The sequence below is a fragment of the Falco punctatus genome, assembly GCF_963210335.1.
Source record: "Falco punctatus genome assembly, chromosome: 7".
Classification (NCBI taxonomy): Eukaryota; Metazoa; Chordata; class Aves; order Falconiformes; family Falconidae; genus Falco; species Falco punctatus.
In genome coordinates this window covers 69,311,283-69,329,256 of record NC_137587.1, presented here as the reverse complement: position 1 = coordinate 69,329,256, position 17,974 = coordinate 69,311,283, and the positions used below count along the sequence as shown (strand labels likewise).

The window sequence follows — 17,974 nt, the reverse complement described above, 5'->3', positions numbered from 1 at the left end:
CAGCACCTCTGTGCTGGCAGGCGCGGGTGGGGGCTGCGGGGGCGCAGGCTGGCTGTGCTCCGTGGTGCAGGGGCACGGCCGATGCTCTGCAGAGCCGTTGCTCTGTGGTGCTGTGCGGTGATGGACTAGGGAGCCCAGCCTGCAAAACGGGAGCACCGTGGGGCAAATAACCTGGGAAGCTGGGACAGCACCCGGCACCACTTTCCCCCTCCCAGCTTGCTTGCGGCAGTGCAACGGCCCCATCCCTGCAGCCTGGTGCTGGGAGGGCTCAGGCCCCCTTGCAGTGACCCTGGACAGGGCATGGGGTCCCAGCCGGGGAGGCATCAGGGTCAGCTCACAGGGGCGGTTGCAGTGTGTCCCATTGGGCAGGGAGCCCCCCTGCAGCGGGGCAAAGTGGCGGGCACGTGGTGGTACATGTGGTCCTGAGAAGCAGCATGGGCTGCTGTGGTTTTGTGTTCATAAGCAAATGGATTTGTGGCTTCGGTCGATTGACTCATAGCTGAAGTGTTACTTGGCAAGTGGAGGAGAGCTCCCGCCCCCAGCACCACTCTCCGTGCATCCTCATCAGCAAATAACACATCACGAGCGACAGTTTAAGGCAGGATGTGGCCATGGTTTCTTTTTCTTTTCTTTTTTCTTTTTTGGGGGGTCTTTTTATTTTTTTTCCCCCCTCAGGCTGAGATCCTCTCTAAAAACAAATCTCTATGGTCGGGCAGCTGGCAGCGTCCCCGCAGGGCAACGATGCTCTTGCTGATGGCTGCAGGTGGGGTGCAAGTGGTCCATGCCGATGCCGCTCCTGTGGGAGCAGCAGGTCCCACTTCTCCCCTCTGTGCCTGCCCCTGGATGCTGAGCTCGGGGGGATGGGGACACGGGGACAGGGACAGAGTGTACCGCTTCCCCTGGACCACAGTGTGGGAGGCAATCCAGTCTGTGGCTGCTCAAAGGCTCACCAGCATAAAGCTGGTTTCTGTTGAGTAATTTGAGAAACTCATCTGGGTGCTGAAACAGCCTCATGTCCTGGCTGGGTCCTTGGTCCTGCCTCTTGTGGATGACATGGATAAATCCTGCCCTGCAGCCCCATGTGTCCTGCACAGGGCTGGCTCCCAGGCAGGAGCCAGCAGTGATGCTGCTCTGGGATGGCTGGTGGCTGCAGGCTCTGCCTGTGTCCTTGCAGGGCTGAAGGAGGAAGGTGACTGTTTAAAAGGGTGGCATTTTCTCATTTCACTCCCATCCTTCTGCGCAGGCTTTTGCTGCACCGTTGCATCAGCCCAGGAGAAGTGGGCCCACACCTGCTTCCCCTGGCACGTCTGAAACTCGGAGGAGGGTTTTGCCAGCATTGTGGGTGGTGTGTCCTTCCTTCTGGTTGCCGTGACTTTCACCTTGGCTTGGGGGATGTGCTCATCTCAGGCAGTTCACATCCTCAGCCTGGTGTCAATTCTACAGCACTGAGCTGGACAAATGCACAGGATTTCCGCCCCTGTGCTCTCTGTTTCCTCCGAGCATTCCTCAAGTTCTTCCCCTTTTTCTTTTGCTCTAAATTTTCCACCCCCAGGTTCTGCAAAGCTCCCGTGGTGGAGTGGTTGGCTCTGCCAGGTGGGAAGGCTTTGCAGACGGGGAGCGGGGCAGGCGTGGGGCAGGGAGGGAGGGGAAGGGGAAGGGGGGGAGCAGCGGCGGGGCAGCAGTTTGCTAAACCACCAGCTGACAGATTCAGCAAGGTGCTGCACTTTCCCATCCACAGCGAGTTCTTGTGAAACACTCATTGCGAGTGCGAGTGTCAAGCTGGCTGTGTCTGGGCCAGCCATGACTCTGCTGGTGCCGTGCCATCCCTTGGACTCACCCACACCTCCTGTACCCAAAATCCGAGCCAAGGGTTTGTTTCCGTGGGGAAAAGCAAGGAGTGTGAGCGTGGCAGTGCTGGGTTAGTGTCAGCAGCTCTGGCTCAGAGCTTGTTGCTGAAACCTCTCTGCCGTGTGCTGGCGCGGTGCAGGCGGTTGGCGCTGCTGGGCGTGCTGCACCCTGGGCTCTGCCTGCCCCAGCATCACACCCAGCCCCGTGCTGGGGGTCAGCATCTCCAGTACCCTGAGATGGAGGCAAAGGTGGCAGGGCTGCTGGCAGACACCTGCGGTGGCTCAGGAGTCCCTGAGCTCCTCTGAACTTCCCGGAAGGATGTGCAGGGCCATAAAAACCGGTGTCCCCCAGGAAAGATGCCTCCTTGATGGGGGGGCTGTGCTGCCTGTGCAGGCAGGCATGAGATGGGTCTGCCTGGGCTACTGACGGAGCCGGCATGGGATCTGTGGCTACCCCAGCGCTGGACCGGGGCTGATGTGACCAGAATCCCGATGAGCCGAGTCCCATGAGTTTGCCTTAGGGCTTCGCCGTGCCTGCCCGCAGTGCCCTGTGGAGCCATAACCTCGCACCTCCCTCACTCCGGGCTCCGTGCGCCCTGCCCTGTGCCCACGTCCCGCCGCCCTGTGCCGGAGCTGCCTGCTGGCAGCAAAGCCCAGGCGCGGGGGTGCGCAGCCCCTTGCCACCAGCCCTGCTCCTGCCCTTTAATCGCCTGCCGGGACCAGCTGCCAGTAACCTGGAAGGAAGTGGTTTGTGGAATGGTGGCAGTGATGAGCCGGTTCAGAAATGTGGCTATGGCTTGAGGTTTCTGCTCTGGAAAGCTGACTAATTTCCACCAGAAGCACGGCCACAAGAAAAAAAAAAAAAAAAAAAAACAAAAAAAAAAAATCCCAAGAAATGCCTGCGCCACTAACCTTTTTTTGACACAGATCTTTGAAGGAGGCGGAGGGGCTCAGTGACGTGGGAGTGCCTGGAGCCGAGCCCGTGGCTGTCAGCGCCCCTGCTTCACCCCGCGCAGCCAGCCCGAGGGTTGGGTAACACGGGGAAGTCGTCTTAGGGATGTCTGTGCTGGGGGTGTAAAGTCTTTATTCCTCCTTGTTTGTGTTACACCAGAGCCAAAGCGGGTGCCGGAGCGCTCCTTCCCCAGCCAGCACGTGCTGCCCGTGGCCCCACAAAGTGCTCTGGGTTATAGTTTGCCAGGGTTATCTTCTGGCACACAGAATCTCCCTTGATAGAATTTGGGGGGGTTGTTGGGTTTTTATGTATTTAATAGAAGACCCTGATATAAAATTATCAGGAAAACATGAGAAAATTAATGAGTGGTTCCTTCTGCGTCCCCACAGTCGCTGCTGTGCCATCAGCCCTGGCTTGCCACCTCCCCACGTGAGCGGGGACATTGTGGTTTCTTGACACTTGCAGAGCAAATGGTCATGTCACAGCTCTCCCAAATCCTGAGCTGGAACCTGGAAACCTGTCTGCTGGGGGCCCTGGGGAGGTGCTGAGCCCCACCAGTGGGTGAACCGAGCTGGTTCCCTTAGCTGCCACCTTGGGTCTGTCCCAGCAGCCCAGGCAGCTGCAAATGAACCAGCTTTGCCATGAAGGGAGGGCTTAAAAAAATGAAAGGTACTTGCTGGGATGTTGTTTTTCCTGGAGCTAATGCAGAGAAGGGGAACATACAAGGCAGCTCTAAGAGGCCCCCACTTCTGTCTTCCTAAGACTGAAAACGCAGGCCCTAACAAAAGATGCGGCCCCGCTAATTTCTTTCTTTGGTGCAATTTAGTTTCTGGGTGGCAGGATGCAATTTGTGTTTGAGTTTGGCTTTCTAGTGAAACTCTTGGCTTGTCACTCTCAAGGCACAACATGCTCCTTAAATAGCAGGCTAAATTTCTCCACCTAGCCTTAAAAAATGAAATACTCCTCTGCCAAATGAAAGGACATATTCCAGTATTCTTTGTTGTTGCAACAAATTGGGTGGATACTGTCAGACTTCTGTATTCTGGGAATACTTCCAGAGCCTCTCTTTGTGTGCAAGTCGGTTACCATGTAATTGTCAACTTAAATTGCAGTGTTGGATAACTCGGCTTCGGCTGTAAGATAATCTGCCTCTCCTGCGACTCAGCCCCAGCAGTGCGAGGGCAACGCGTTGGGCTCTGCTCCTCCTGCGCAAGGGCTGCGAGCGAGGAGAGGGGTCTGCAGAGCCTGGGGTCTGCCCGGGGGCTCCTGCCCAGCCGGCAGGGGCATTTATGGTGGCACCTTTGCTAAAGGCATCGCTGCCCGTGGGGGAAGGATGGATCCTGCTCATGCAGCCGGGGCGGGCTGCCTGCATGGACCATGGTGAGGGCAGGAGGGACGGAGTGGTCCCTGCCTGCCTGCTGCCGTCTGCGGTGGCGCGGAGATAAAAAGGTTACTTTCGATGCGATGGGAATCGTCTTCACCCTCTTCCTTCCCCTTTCAAATTGGCAGCTTGTTTTGTTGTGTTTGTTTTAGCCTGAATCCCAATGACAATTAGTGCTAGAAGGCTGGATTAAGCTGTTTTTACTTGTGTTCTTTTTCACTTTGATTTCCACCTCCTCCAAATTCTTAATCCTACTGAATATTTCATCTCTTGTAAGTCCATCAATTGAAAGTCTCCCAGCGGGACGTACAGGACCAGCACTATTAGAGCTGTTTTGCTTTAGCTAATGCTTCTCAACGCTGGGCTGAATTTGTTGCGCAATTTATTTCAGACAAGAAAACCACAGCATCCGCTTCAGCGAGAACCACGCGAGCGATTTGGGAACCGGGCTGTGCAATAAATGAGAACTTTGGTGGTTGATGAGAAAGCAGAGCACCCCTCGTTCCCACCTCACGCCTTCTCCAACTGCAGGCAATTTTTGCAGGTGGGAAACCCCTCGTGTGGCCACAAATAGGAGATCCCGCCGTAAATGCAGGAAACTCGCTGCTTGAAGGTGGTTGGTGTGGTGTTTTGTGGTCACCTGGCTTCTGTCGGCCCCATGGTGGGTCAGCCAGCCTGGAGGTGGGTTGCACCGTGTGAAAGGGGTGTGCTGGACTGCAGAGTTGTTGGTGGAAGGTCCTCCCCATCTGTTTGTGATTCCCCATCAAAAATTGCACTTTTGCCTTTTTTTCTGCTTCCTGGGATGCTCTTGGACTTATGGTTGGGTTTTTGCCCTACATTTGTGCTGTTGACCAAAAAGCTTTCAGATAGCAAAGTGGTTTTTTTCCCCTGTCAAAAAGACATTTTCCAGCTTGAACTACTCCGGGCCAGCTCTCTGCAGGACTGCCCATCAGGATGGACACATTCCCACTTCTGCTGCTTTCTCCTGTCTGGAAAGGAAAGCTGGGGAGAGGGTGTGGGCTCTCTCAAGAATCAAGGCTATGCTGGGGGCTTTGCAGCTGTCCGTGTCCATGTGCTCTCTGATTTTATCACCCTGTCTAAACACACGGGGCAGCTGGTGTTTGTAATGATGCCTTTCACCACCCAGATCGCCGCTTGCTCCTCAATATCCGTATCGGTTCGCAGGGACATTTCTCTAGGAGAAACCTGGCTGCTTGCATGGCCGGCTGCTTCTGACATGAAGCAGGGATGCAGCAGCCTCTGCCAGCAGGTCCTTTGAAGCTTGCAAAGCTTCAGTGCTCTTCACCTGGTCTACGTGTTCCTTATCAAGAAAGACACTTATCCTGAAGTGTCTGCAGCCTGGATGGGAAGAGCTCTCACTGAAGCGCCAGCAACTGGCTCCAAGTGCCTTTGCCAAGGGAGCTGCGGTGGCATATGTTCGCTCTCAGAGCAAGGTTACACTCTTGACTCATTAGAAGTTACTTTCCTCATTTTGGGGCATATGCAGAAGAACCTGGTGCCAAGCTGGCAACGCGTGCAGTGGAACAGAGAGGGCTCGGAAAGGCTCCGGAGGAAGTTTGCTCTTGCACTTCTGTCCCCAATTATTTTGTTTTGAAAGCAGCACAAACCCAGCCCTGGATGAATGCTGGTTTAGCAGAGGCTGGCAGCCCCGCACGGCGCCGGCAGGACGGCATCCACTGCCCCACGGGGCTTTCCTCCGGGCTCTGGCACCGAGCGAGGCTGACCTCCTCCCTGAGACCTCTCCCAGGTTATTCCTGCAGACAGGGAGTGTGATGTTTGCTCAGGAACAAAGTCCTGGGAGGGGTGGGACGGGGCAGAGAAAAAAGCCAGAAGACCCCTGGGGCCGGGGTGCAGGTATTCGACGTGGCCAGTGCTACGGGCAGCCCGGCAGCCCCGGTGGCTGATGAGCTGCATCAGACCTGGGTAATTCAGCACGTTCCTAAATAATGGGTCTGGTGGTTTTGCAGGATCTGTAGCCCATACTAATGGCTCATTGCTGAACCATAAGTGGTTGTGTTATACTTTGGATTTATTGGAGGCCAAGGGATTAATTTCCTGAAATATATGGTCATGATGTTGAGGTTAAATTAAGATCTCATTCAAAAGGATTCTTTTTATTATATTTAATTTGTAACCCCTTCTCTATAGCCATTTTACAGCTATTCCTCCCCCTCCCTTAAATGTTCAGTGTCATGTTTCCAAGAAGAATCTTATTTCATGCAGACTAATAGCATTTTTCAGTATAACCTTTTACAGTTCCTCACCGTTCGAGTTCCTCTAGTCTTGGTTGTTTATACACAACAAGGTCTTAAATCCTCTCTTAGAAAATAAAGATGTTGATGCAAAAGCAACAAGAGCTTCTGGCAGAGCTAAAATCCATCCGTTCTCTCCTCCTTCCCCACATGCCACCCCCTTCAATCTGCTGTAACTAAAAGCCCTTTTACTTCAGCGCTTGAGCACTTTGATAAAATACATGTTGAGTAAATCTTACATGACATTTTTACTCTGGGTGATATAAAGTTGAGCTGGCTCAGTGCTAGCCTTGCTTCACCCTTCTTGATGATGCCGTTATTAAACTGATAAATTAACTGTGGAAATTGGTGCTATGAGATGCTGGAGGCAAGTCGGGAAGGGGACGAGGCAGTTGGGAAGGGCGATGGTCTGGATGCAGCCGCTGGCTCCGGAGCAGCTGAGGCTGGGCAGGGCGCAAGGGAGCATCATCCAGCACTCCCTCTGCTCCTGGTGCTCACTCTGCTGCTGGGTGCCGTGGGAGATGGGAGAAACGAATCTCTGCTCTAAATCACTGCTGCTGCTGCTGTGTTCAACGTATGACCAGGGAGCATCCCCGTTCTGTGGTGCTGTGCGTGTCCCTTTGGCACACGGCAGCACCAGGCTCTGGGCTGGCCCCACAGGGCACCCAACTCGCACTGGTCCAACCTGAAGGAGAACATATCCCAGGGCAGTGGGAGACACACTGCCTGCAGGAGCGCTTTCCTAGGTCAGAGCAATAAACTCTGCTGATGCTTTCCCAAGTGACAGTGAGGTGCAGGGAAAGGGTTGGCTCCCTCCAAGGGGTTCGTCTTGCAAAGGGTGGCCTCAGTCCTCGGGGTCTGGATGAGGGAGAAGGGGACACATTGAATTTGCCCAAGAGTCCAGACAGGATAGCTTCAGAAAATAAGTCTTTTAGTCCCCAGATCTAGGTTCCCACTCTGGAGGGAAAACCTCAACCCTTTTCTGTGTGCTTGAAATGTCCAACAAACGATGTACCAACTGCACGCTCCTAGTGTGGTGAGAAGGAAGGGTGTTCAAGAGCAGGGAGGTGTACTCTTGGTGGTGCCTCTTGCTCTGTGTGGCTCTTTGCATGATGCTGCTTTGCTGGTTGAGCGCAGCAGAGCGTGGAACACTCCGATTCCTTTTGAGCACCCGGCTGGAGTTCAGGCTGAGCCCCCGGTGCTGCCTGCTGTGCTCGCTGGGGTCTGCCAGTCCCAGCCCCCTTGATCCAGGTGGTACTGGCATCTTGCAGGCTGGAAAAAAGCTGTGTCCTTCTGTTTTGCCAGGTGGATGTTCTTCCCCTCCTTGCAGCCAGGCCATACGTGGGTGCTCCTGCATGCAAAGCACAGCGAAGGAGGGAAGAAGCACCAGTTTGGGAGGAAAAAGGGGGATCTGATTGACAGTGGGACACCGTGAAGGAGATAACCCCAGTTCCAGGCAGGATGGGGACAGCATACTGAGGTCTGGCCAAGCATGGACACCATGGAGCAGATGTGCCAGAGGCAGTTTGAGTAGGGTGGGGAGCGGCAGGGAACTCCCAGGATGGCAGAGCATCCTCCTGCTGCTGCCAGTCCCCTTGAGACTCTGAAGTTTGTCCTGCAAGTGTCCCTCGCCCTGGTTCGGAGGCCATGCTGTGCCATGCCCTGCTGCCGAAGGGTCCTGGAGCAGGGCCAGCATCCCCACCCGCAGGAACCCCCACATACCTCCGGGCTTGTGCAGCACCAGCACCACCACTAGCCCCGTTCGGCACAGAATTCCCAGCCCAGCCTCCCGGAGCAGCCTGCCCAGCGCTGAGCTGCCGTGCTCCCAGCAGCTCCCCACCCTGAGCTGTCAGCTCTGTCCTCTGTGGGGATTTTCTCTTTTTTTTTCTCTTTTTTTTTTTTCCCCCTCCAGAAGTGCTGATGGACAAGTTGAGTAACCGTATCTGCTTGTTACAGGACATCTTGAGGCTGATTGCGGAGGTCAGGACTCAACTGGAAAGACCGCAGCGGGTTGCTGACTGGCATCCACGGTCCAGATAAGATAAAAACAACTGATGACAGCAGGGAAGTGAAACAGTCATCTCAGCACTTGGATTAGTGCCCGGCAAAGAGGAAGGGAAAAAAACCTGAGGAGGGCCGGTGGGGAGGGGAAGGGGGTGGAATATGTATTAGAATAGAAACTCTGGGAAAAGCTATCAGGAGGCAGCAGATTTGGGTGTTAAATATTTATGAATTAGCGGCACTTGTCGTGTTCTCTCTGAGCCGCAAGTTTCCAGGACGGGTGTGTGTGTGGCTGCAAACTCGCCGTCGCTGCTGCCGCCGTGCCATGGCAAATGGTGGTGTGATGGGAAGAGCAAAGGCACGGAGGAGCGGTGGGAGCGGGAGGCAAGGTGACCGGCTCCAGCGGCTCCGGTGGTGCCGAGACTCACCACGGTGCAGGATAAATCCAGATGAAGAGGAAGAAGGATAAATGAGGTGCCATAAAAGTGACTATTATTATTCAGAAAATTCTGCTGAAGAGCATTGGAGTAATTAAATCATAATTGCTTATTACTCAGCTGAAGTGACATTGTAAGTGGCTGAAGGTCTGTGACGAGGAGAGGAAGGGAGGTTTTGCCTTTTCTGCTGTGCTCCAGGTTTGCCTCCATCCCACTGTGGATGCGTGCATCCCCGCGGCAGCCAAGCAGAAACCCCGGCCCTCAGTGAAGGTCTTAAGTCCCCCCAGGCCCGTAAAGCTCCTTCCCAGCGTGGCACCTGGACAGAGCACCCGTGAGCGCTGCCTGATCGGCTGTCGTGGGACAGGGAGCTGGCAGCAGCCTCTCCTCCCAAGCGCCAGTGGACTCGCACAGCCCAGGTTGGCCAGTTATTCCTGGAGGTGAGGAGCTTTGGGTTAGGCTGACCCAGCAAACTCTGAGAGCTTTCAAGGAGCCGTTCCCCACCGTGCAACAAAGAACTTGTAAATCCTGTAAGCACTTAATTACACAGTGATGGTTATGGAACATTTTAAAGGGTTCATGCAGCCTGGCAGCACGGAGGAGATGTGGAGTCAGGGTTTGGAAGTGTGAGCCTTCCCGGCGTGCCACGCCATGGTGGACTTCCCTTTCGCCAGCCCTTTGGGATGATAAACTATGTTTTCAGCTTTAGGTGACATGTTCTGAATTTTGGTGGAGTTTCCTCATTTTTGTTTCAAAGCTGCTCTGTGTTTCACATTCTTGAAATATTCTGAAATGAGGTCATTGAGCATCTCTTTTTTTTTTTTCTCCCCACTTTTTGCTGCCTCCCTCCCCACCTTGCCCTCCTTCATGCTGCCTGTGTGCAGGGCAGGCTGCCCGTGCCCTGCCACCTGCCCATCCCTGCCACGGGAGCATCTGGGCTGGAGAGCAAAGGACCAAACTGTGGCCGCATCCCACTGGCACGCTGTGCTGCCCATGGCTCTTCCCCCACATCCCAGGTAAACTTTGCTGATGGGAAAGGAGAAGAGGAGAAGGGCCATTGCTGTTGCTGCCTGCTTGACTTTATTCTGCTCCAGTTCTAGCTGACAGAACAAGGTCTGCAGTTCAGCACCGAGAACCAGGCCGGTTTGTTGGGAAAAGTACCGGAGATGATGGAAAAGAGCATCCCGTCTGCGGTGATCTCGAGGATAACCCCGTGCTCGCCGCGCCACACGCTTGCAGGATGCATCAGCCTCCAGCGCTTCAAGGAGCAGAGAAGCTGGTTACGTTTCCACCAGGCGTATTTATTTTTATTTTTTAAATAGCTGTAAAATGAGTCACCTGGCACGGCAGCAGCGTGCAGCCCACCAGTAAGGAGCATGTTGAGGAACTGCCAGGGAATCTGCTGCCAATAAACCACTCGTGGCTTTAGACAGTCTCTTGTTTTGGGGCTCTCTGGAGCCAGCTGGGAGGCGAGCCCGCGGCCAGTGCCAGCACCGACCCCTTTGCCGGGACCTGCCGTGGCCACGCTCGCGCTCCCGCTGCCAGCCCCTTTGTCTAATTACACGGGGCTAATGGGGAGAGCACAAAAGCCCGTGGCTCCCCTGGCCCCTGCTCCTTGGGGAGAGCCCAGGCAGGAGACACAAGGGAACTGCGCTCCTATAAAAAGAAATACAATTATTTCTTTGCTTCTTGCAGTAAAGACGTCCCTAAATGAGAATCTTCTGTGGGTTTCTTCCCATCCTGATGCGTAACCCAAAAGCGTCATCCTATTCCCTCGCTCCGGCAAGGGGGGCAGCTGGGGTACAGCATTGCCGTGCCCATGCCCCCCTGGATGCCCCCCTGTCGGGAGCAGCCGGCTCGCCTGGCTCTGGCAGCCTTGGCAGGGGTTAAACAGCTGAAGGAGAGGGGAAAGGGCTCTGGCGATGCAAACAATAAAACTTCCACTGAAGTTTCTTGAGCAACTGGCATTTGCCCATAAATGTACTTAAGCAGAAAATCACCAGAAAAGTGCTATAATCTGACAGATTTTTCACAGGCTTAAATATTCATGAATTAAAAGAATTGGCAGAATTTTCTACATTATTAGCTTTCATCATGGCTACAGGAGCAGTTGGTGCACTGGCTGCTCTTCAAAAACTATTAATCTAGTCTGTCATCACAGCAGCCATTTTTTAATTAGCTACTTTACTGAACGATCTGGTGCAGTAGTGAGACTGGAACATTTAAATGGTATTAAAGTTTTAAAGGTGCCCCTTTCCTTTTTTTATTCTAGGTTCTGAAACGCCGCAATAGGGAAATAAATGTGGCAATGGGTTACTTCATTTTAATAGTTAACTTCTTATTTTATTTTGGAAAAAATCAAGTCTTGAAAAACTGAGCCACTTCTACCAGGAGAAGCAATTGCAAGAAAAAAATTGTTCTTTAAACTGAAGTTCACAACATTCCTGCCTGATGAAATCAAACTGAGATGTTTGTAGCCGAAACCCCGTGTGCGTGTTGCAGAGGCAGTAACAGGACATGGCACCACGTGCCTCTTGCTGGAGCCTGGTTTGGGTCCCAGGGTACGACAGCGCTTGTGTAAATCCTCCTCCGGCCACACAGGACCTGCTGCTGCATCTCTGCCTGGCTCCACGCGCCGCCGGGAGCATCTCCTGGGCAGGTGGAGCATGTTGGGCCCCGATGCCGCCGCGGCTTTTACCACAGTATTTGAGCTATTTTCTGGCACAGGACTTGTTAAGCATTTTGCAGTAACGTAGCCCAGAGCTCTGGCAGCTTTGAAGTAGCTCCTTCCTAAAAAGAAAGGGCCCTGCGGTGAGCACGTACAGACTGCTCCTGCATCCGTGCAGGCTGCCATGGGAGCACATCTTCAGCCTCAGCTGAGGAGCATGCGTGAGCTGCAAGCTTGGTGCTGCCTTCACCGGGCACTGGGGCTGCAGCGATGCTGTTGGCATTAAATCCCACTGCGACCCGTGCTCTGCCCTGGCCTCGGCTGGTAGGTGAGCTGGATTTATAACTGGCCTTTAATCGTGGATTCACCAGCCCCTGAATCATTGCAGGTGTCAGCTTTGGCTCGCTGTGGGGGAAGGCAGGCTCCGGAGGCGGGGATGCCTGCCGCAGTGTCCCGCTGGAAACAGATCCTGAGCCACGAGGTGTGGCGGCTCTGGGCTTTAGCAAGAGGCGAGCTCTCTGGCTTGGAGGATGGGGCAAACCCCTCTGTCCCCAACCCTGGGTGGTCACGGGGATTGTGGTGCTGGGGGAGCATGTGGGGGTGCCCCAGATGTGGGGTCTCCCAGCATGGGGTTGGCTCCAGACCCAGAGCGTGATGGCATACATGCTACGTCTGAGCTTTTCTCCAGCTAAACTTTATCAGCCACACACTTGGCTCGGCATGTTGTGAACCCTGCTTTGCTCTCCGTGCCAGAGATGCTGCTCTCCTGGCTTATTATTTGCATGTGAAAACACAGAAAAATTATGTCTTTATGGTGGCTTTAAATGTGCCTTTTTTGGCATTGGTGGCTACGTCTCCAATCTCCGCTGCTCGTTATTGCCAGAGCTTTAATTTGTGCATTGTAGTGCCAGTGTCCTGCTGACTGGGGAAGGGAATTGCTGTATGTTTAAGACTTTTCCCCCTGTTGCCATGTAAAGCAAGGAGTGTAAAGAAGTTGGCAGCTAAAATGCCAATGCTACAGCTATAACCTTTCAAGAAGTTGCTCTTTGTAAGTCCTTCTACCACGAGAGGTCATTCTAAAGGTTTTTCTTTGACTTGACTTGATACCGTACTTACTGTTAGAAAGGACCAAGGCAGGCAGGTTACTAAAGGGGACATATTAATATCGAGTGCCGTGAGAGAAATTCCCAAGGCACTGCCCGTCTTTACTCTGTTCCCAGCTCCAGCTGGAAAACGACATGCTCGCAGTCAGCCTGGAAAGCTCTGGGGTTTGGTTTTTGGGTGTTTTTTTTTGATAATGTGGAATCAGGAAAGTCTAAAACTCAGAGAATTCAGGTAGATTTTAATGCTTTCTGGGAAACCATTTTTTTTGTTTAATTGTAAGTGTTGGCGCAGGTGAAGTATTTTGATAGTGAATGTGGTCCCCTGTGAAGCTCAAACTTTGCATGGAGATCCTGATTTTCAGGAAAAGGGTGAAAAAATCCCAGCCTGCTTCATAGCTTCAAGGGAGGAAGATGGGGAAACATTCCCAGAAAATCTTTTATTTACAGTGAGTGACTTTTCTTAAGAGTTTTCTTGGTTTGGTTTGTGGGTTTGTTTTTTCCATCATAAATAAATTTTCTGCCTCTTGCTGTCATATGGGTTAGAAAAGTAGATCCCAGTGGGATCTGTGAGGGATCTCTCAGGCAAAGCCTCGTGGAAGGACTTGGTGGTTGGGATGCAGCTTCTGTGGCTGTACTGCCGGCACAGGCAGGCTCAGCGCTGCCTCACCGCTGGAGGGGCACGGGGTGCACCTCCTGCAGCTCCAGCCCCTCCAGGGTGACTCATTAACTCTCGACCCGGCGTGTGACGTGGGCTGGAAGGAGGCATCTTAAACCAAAATCACTTCTGTAATGCTTCACCGTGTGGCTGGCGTGGCACTAGTATGGGCTGCCCAGAGCAGCTGTGGGTGCCCCATCCCTGGCAGTGCCCAAGGCCAGGCTGGATGGGGCTGGGAGCAACCTGGGCTGGGGGAAGGTGTCCCTGCCCATGGCAGGGGGGTGGGACGGGGTGGTCTTGAAGGTCCCTTCCCACCGAAACCATTCTGTGATTCTATGAATGCGCAGGCGGCTGCTGTCATTTACATTAAACGTTGGGCAAAGGTCTGATGTGGTGAGATCTGGTGTCTGTAACTCTGTAGCTACTTTTCCTTCACACCACATGCCTCTGGCTGCTCTCACCACTCATTACCCCACAGGCACAGTTGCTTCTGCGCCGGTGCCGGTGCCGAGCAGCCCTCGCTCCGGGATGCACGTCCCAGCAGCATCACAGACTCACAGAATCGTGGCGGGTTTAAAACTGCTGGGCTAGAAAACAACGGGATCAACCTGCTCCTCTTCTCCTGCAGCGCTGCTCTTCATGCGCTGTGTGCATTTGAAACATAACGTTAGGGCTGGTGCGTTAATGAGCAGGCTCTCTCGTTAGCTCGATTGCAGCCATGGCTAGCGTCGCCTGCCCTTGCCTTTTGCAGAGCAGCGTTGGGGCTTCGCAGATTTGCGGCTTCGCAGCAAACAACTGCAGATGCGTGGGCTGGGGGCGGGCGTTGGGAGGGACATCAGGGCATATATCAGAATGTCCAAATTTATATCCCAGACTCTGGCTGTGATTTATTGCGTGGTTACAGAAACTTCCTCACTCCTCAGCAGCCCCATGAGAATCCAGCCTGCTCATCCTGCAAAACACTGGGAGCAGGGAGGGAGGTGGGGAAGGACAGAAATTGCTGTGTCAAAGCTAGGCACTCTTACTGTGGATAATAATTATGATTTTATATTTTTTTTTAACTCTGCTTCATCATTTTTAGTATGTAGTCACTTAAATGAGGCACACGCCCTTCTTGGCAATTATTTGTAATTGTTCCCTGTGAGTTCTTGAACAAAACACTCTTTATTAGTACTCAAAGCTTCCAAAAGCATTGCAGATCTGATAGCGATACTTTATTCAGCGGGCTGCACTACATGCTAGCCCATTAATTAAGATTGCTAGATAGGATCATTTATTAGAAGAATGTACTCAATATGTTCTTTAAAATGTAGGGTTGGCCCATGCTTTCTGTTGTGTAATACACGGCTCTGCTATTTGCTATTTACGTTTGGGGATAAAAATGAGCCTTTTACATTTAAATTCAAATGAACATCTGAACAAAATGACTGGGTTTGTGGCAGAATGCCCCGCTGAAATCTTACCATCCTGCCATGGGGTCTTGCATAGTCTGGAGTAGCTGGGAAGGAGGAAAACACTGCTGGAGCGTGTGAAAGCGATGGGGAATGGTGGAAGCGTCAGCTGGGGCTGGGCTGGGATTTAGAGGAAAAGCTTCTGCCCAGAGTGGAGATGGGAGGGCAGCTCTGCAGCTGGGCTTTGATTTACGCAGCGCACGGTTTCTGTGCTCCAGAGCCCCGCGGTATGCAGCCTTGGATGATACCATAGGGCCTAAAAGAAACTTGCACATCTATTAAAAAAAGAAGAAAAAAAAAATCGGCTTTATTTTTCCGTGTTTGAACAATGAAGCCATATGTGTTTCTTCTCATTAAACCCCATTTTTTTTTAAGGAACTCCACGGCGGAAACAAGCATGGAAGCCGATATAATTAAAGGCTTCTTTTTCCCCAGCCGTAGTCCTCTGGTCTTTGAAGAGCTTGGGGATCCCTGAGGAATGCTCTGAACTCTGCAATATTTTGATAGCTGCAATAACATAATCAAAAGATGCTTTCATGAAGAGAGCACCTTGTGTGAATTGAGGCCGCCCCCTCTCCCCCCACCGATCGCCGATCTAATGGGGTCCAGAGCTCGAGCGCAGATGGATAGTTTTATTTTCTGCCTGCGCTTCTCCAGGGAAGCTGCCTCACGTGATGCTGAAGTGCTTTTTGGAAAGAGCCGGAACATTTTCCTGCGTTGTGGCCCCTTGTGCATCTGCCCCGAGCCCTGCGACGCTCGGCTGGCAAGCCTGGCGGGGGGCGATGGGGGGAGCTGGGGCTGCAGCCCGCCCTCACCAGCTTGGACTCTGCTGCCCTTCAAATTACTGCAGACAACAATTCTCTTCTGCTTGAGAGTCCGCCAGGTTGTTATTCATCCTGAAATCCTCATTAAAACACTTTAATTTCTCCCTTTCGTTAGCTAACTGGCTCATCTGTTTGCATGAATCCTTCTCTCTGTGCCCAAGCCATTGAAATCCGGATTTTTTTCCATGTTGTCTCTACAAGCTGCAGCCCCATGCGTGTCCTCTCCACCTGAGTTTTGGCAGCGAGGGCTGTTTGGAAAGAGGAAATTGGGGCATTTCTTTAATCATTAAGCTGGAATCATTAAGCTTTAATCAGGCCAAATTAGGGTTTTGAATCCCGCCGCCTCGCATCAGTCTCTAATTGTATGGACTCAGCCACTCTTGAAGCAAAGCTGTCCTGGGGCTCTGTCCTCGCCGGCGGAGGCAGCGGGCACGGTGCCACCAGCGTCCCCCTCACCGGGACCCCACGGCCCCGGCAGCAGCGATGCCTCCGAGCCTTCTCGCTGCCACGGGCTTGTCCCTGTGGCAGGTGGGAGCACCCTGTGGTGGGGGTCCCAGGGCTGCTCCGTGGGGAGCCTGCCTGGCCCCGCGTCCCCAGAGCATCACGGCAGTGCCACTCACCGGTGGGATGGCTGGCCCTGTAGCTACAGCCGAACAACCCCGTTACCTTTCCTCCAACCCTGAGGGGGTGGAGAGGTTGGGTCTGTCCCTGCAGAAGCTGAGCCCACTCTTTCCCTTCCCTCTGCTCCATCTCTGCTCATCACCAGCCTTCCCTGGGTGCTTCTGCGGCAGCCCTGGCACGAGGGGGAGCGGGGAGCGATGATGCATGGTGGCATCTGTGCCAGTCGTCTCCGCTCCGACTAGTTCATCACCTCTTGTCTCCCATAAAAGCGGCTATTCACAATATAATGTGAACGAATTCTCATTAAAGCCTGCTAAATTACTCCGAGACAAAGCAAGGCGCCGGCGCGCGGGCTGCTTTGCCAATTCTTCACTGCATGTTTAATTTACCGCAGAGTCCTTGCCTTCCAGATTTAGGAGGGTGCTGCTCAGCCAGCACCTTCCTTCCCGCAGCACCCCAGAGCTGCACCCCGACTGCTGTGCTACGGGGGCTCAGCTGGGGCCGGAGCTGCCTGTGCTAGCCGGGGGTAGGAACCCCAAAACCTGCCCTGCCTTGAGGAGAAAGCAGCCGGGGAAGTCACAGCACCGTCTGCCTCCTCCCCTTGCCCCACGCTTTGCTTTTGCTCACATATTGCTGTGGGCAGGACCCCGACTGGGTGCAACCCCCGTGAGTCACAGCGCCGGTGACTTGCCACCCCAAGGGCACATTCTGCCTTGTGCTGCGCCAACCAGTGTTACACCATCCAGGCCAAAAGCGAGCCGCGCAATTCTGTTGCAATACAAGAGCAAGAGTAGAATTCTCATTGCTGATATAATTTCACAGAATTTACCCTCTTCTTTTTTTTTTTTTTTAATGCATGTATTTCCCCATGCTCTCTGAATTTCCCGTAGCTCAGCTGACTGCGCTGACTTTCCTCCCACTCACACGTTCATACCAAGACAAGGCAAGTGAGAGGAGGATGGGTCGGTTTTGCCCTGATAACGGTTCCCCAGCGCAGCTTATACAGTTTGGGGAACAAATTTTGGGGTTTTATAGTTCATAAGTGCTTTCCCCAAACCAGCTGAATTTGCACTTACCTGAAATCTGGCTTTTCTCTACAGCTGGTCCCCCAGAGGTGATGCTTTGGAGACAACTCCTGTAGCTCGATCATGAACCTGTGATGGCCAGCTGGCTTTCTGATGGCCACGGAGGTGGAACCTTGTACAGAGCAAACCCCAGGAAGGGGCTGGGGCTGGCGCGGTGGGAGCTGGGCTGGGCAGGGGGTGGGTGGCAGCTTGCGCTGATCGCTGCTGTTTTGGTGTGGACTTGAAACTTCTCATGCAGGCGTGGCTCTGGTGGGTGACCTGTGGGAGGGAAGCTTGGTCGGTGATGTGAAGTGAGATTCTGGGGTGCACTCAGGCTTTTCATGGCAAGGACTGCTGCAGCCAGCATGAATGGGTGCATTTTGGTCGGTGCCGGTGGTGGCCGTTGAGGCTCTGCCGGCTGCTGCCTCGGAGGTGCTGGAGCCATTGACGCCTCTGACAGCTCAAGGATTTGCTGTGGGTCTGTCTTGTACTTTAAGCCATGACTTTGTGTGATGGTTTTCGCCCTGTTGACGTTTAGGACTGGTACCCAAAGTGCATGCACTGCCAGCAGCCTTGCATCCCCCAGCCTCAGTCCCCACGTCATAAAGCCGCATGGCCGAAGGTACCCGACTTGAGCCTGCCCAGCACAGGGGACAATGACAACCCCCCTCATCGCCAGCCCAACTCACCCCCCCAGCTA

General features: G+C 53.4%; 2 long non-coding RNA genes across 3 annotated transcripts in view; one reads left to right on the top strand and one right to left on the bottom strand.

The window, feature by feature from the left end:
- The window catches only part of LOC308066987, a 44,702-nt gene extending 27,423 nt beyond the window's left edge, over nucleotides 1–17,279 (bottom strand). Inside the window, exons 1-3 of one of the 2 annotated variants that reach the window (XR_013929389.1) lie at nucleotides 16,256–17,279; nucleotides 14,778–15,040; nucleotides 1,503–14,276 (exon numbers count right to left, since the gene is read on the bottom strand). This is a non-coding gene — a long non-coding RNA (uncharacterized lncRNA). Of the gene's footprint in view, nucleotides 1–1,502; nucleotides 15,041–16,255 lie in introns of those variants that run through there. The other variant, XR_013929388.1, reaches the window with a different exon arrangement.
- On the top strand, nucleotides 68–9,694 carry LOC308066988. Its single transcript, XR_013929390.1, has 2 exons — nucleotides 68–1,510; nucleotides 7,759–9,694. It is a non-coding gene; the product is annotated as an uncharacterized lncRNA (long non-coding RNA).
- Nucleotides 17,280–17,974: the final 695 nt, after the last annotated feature.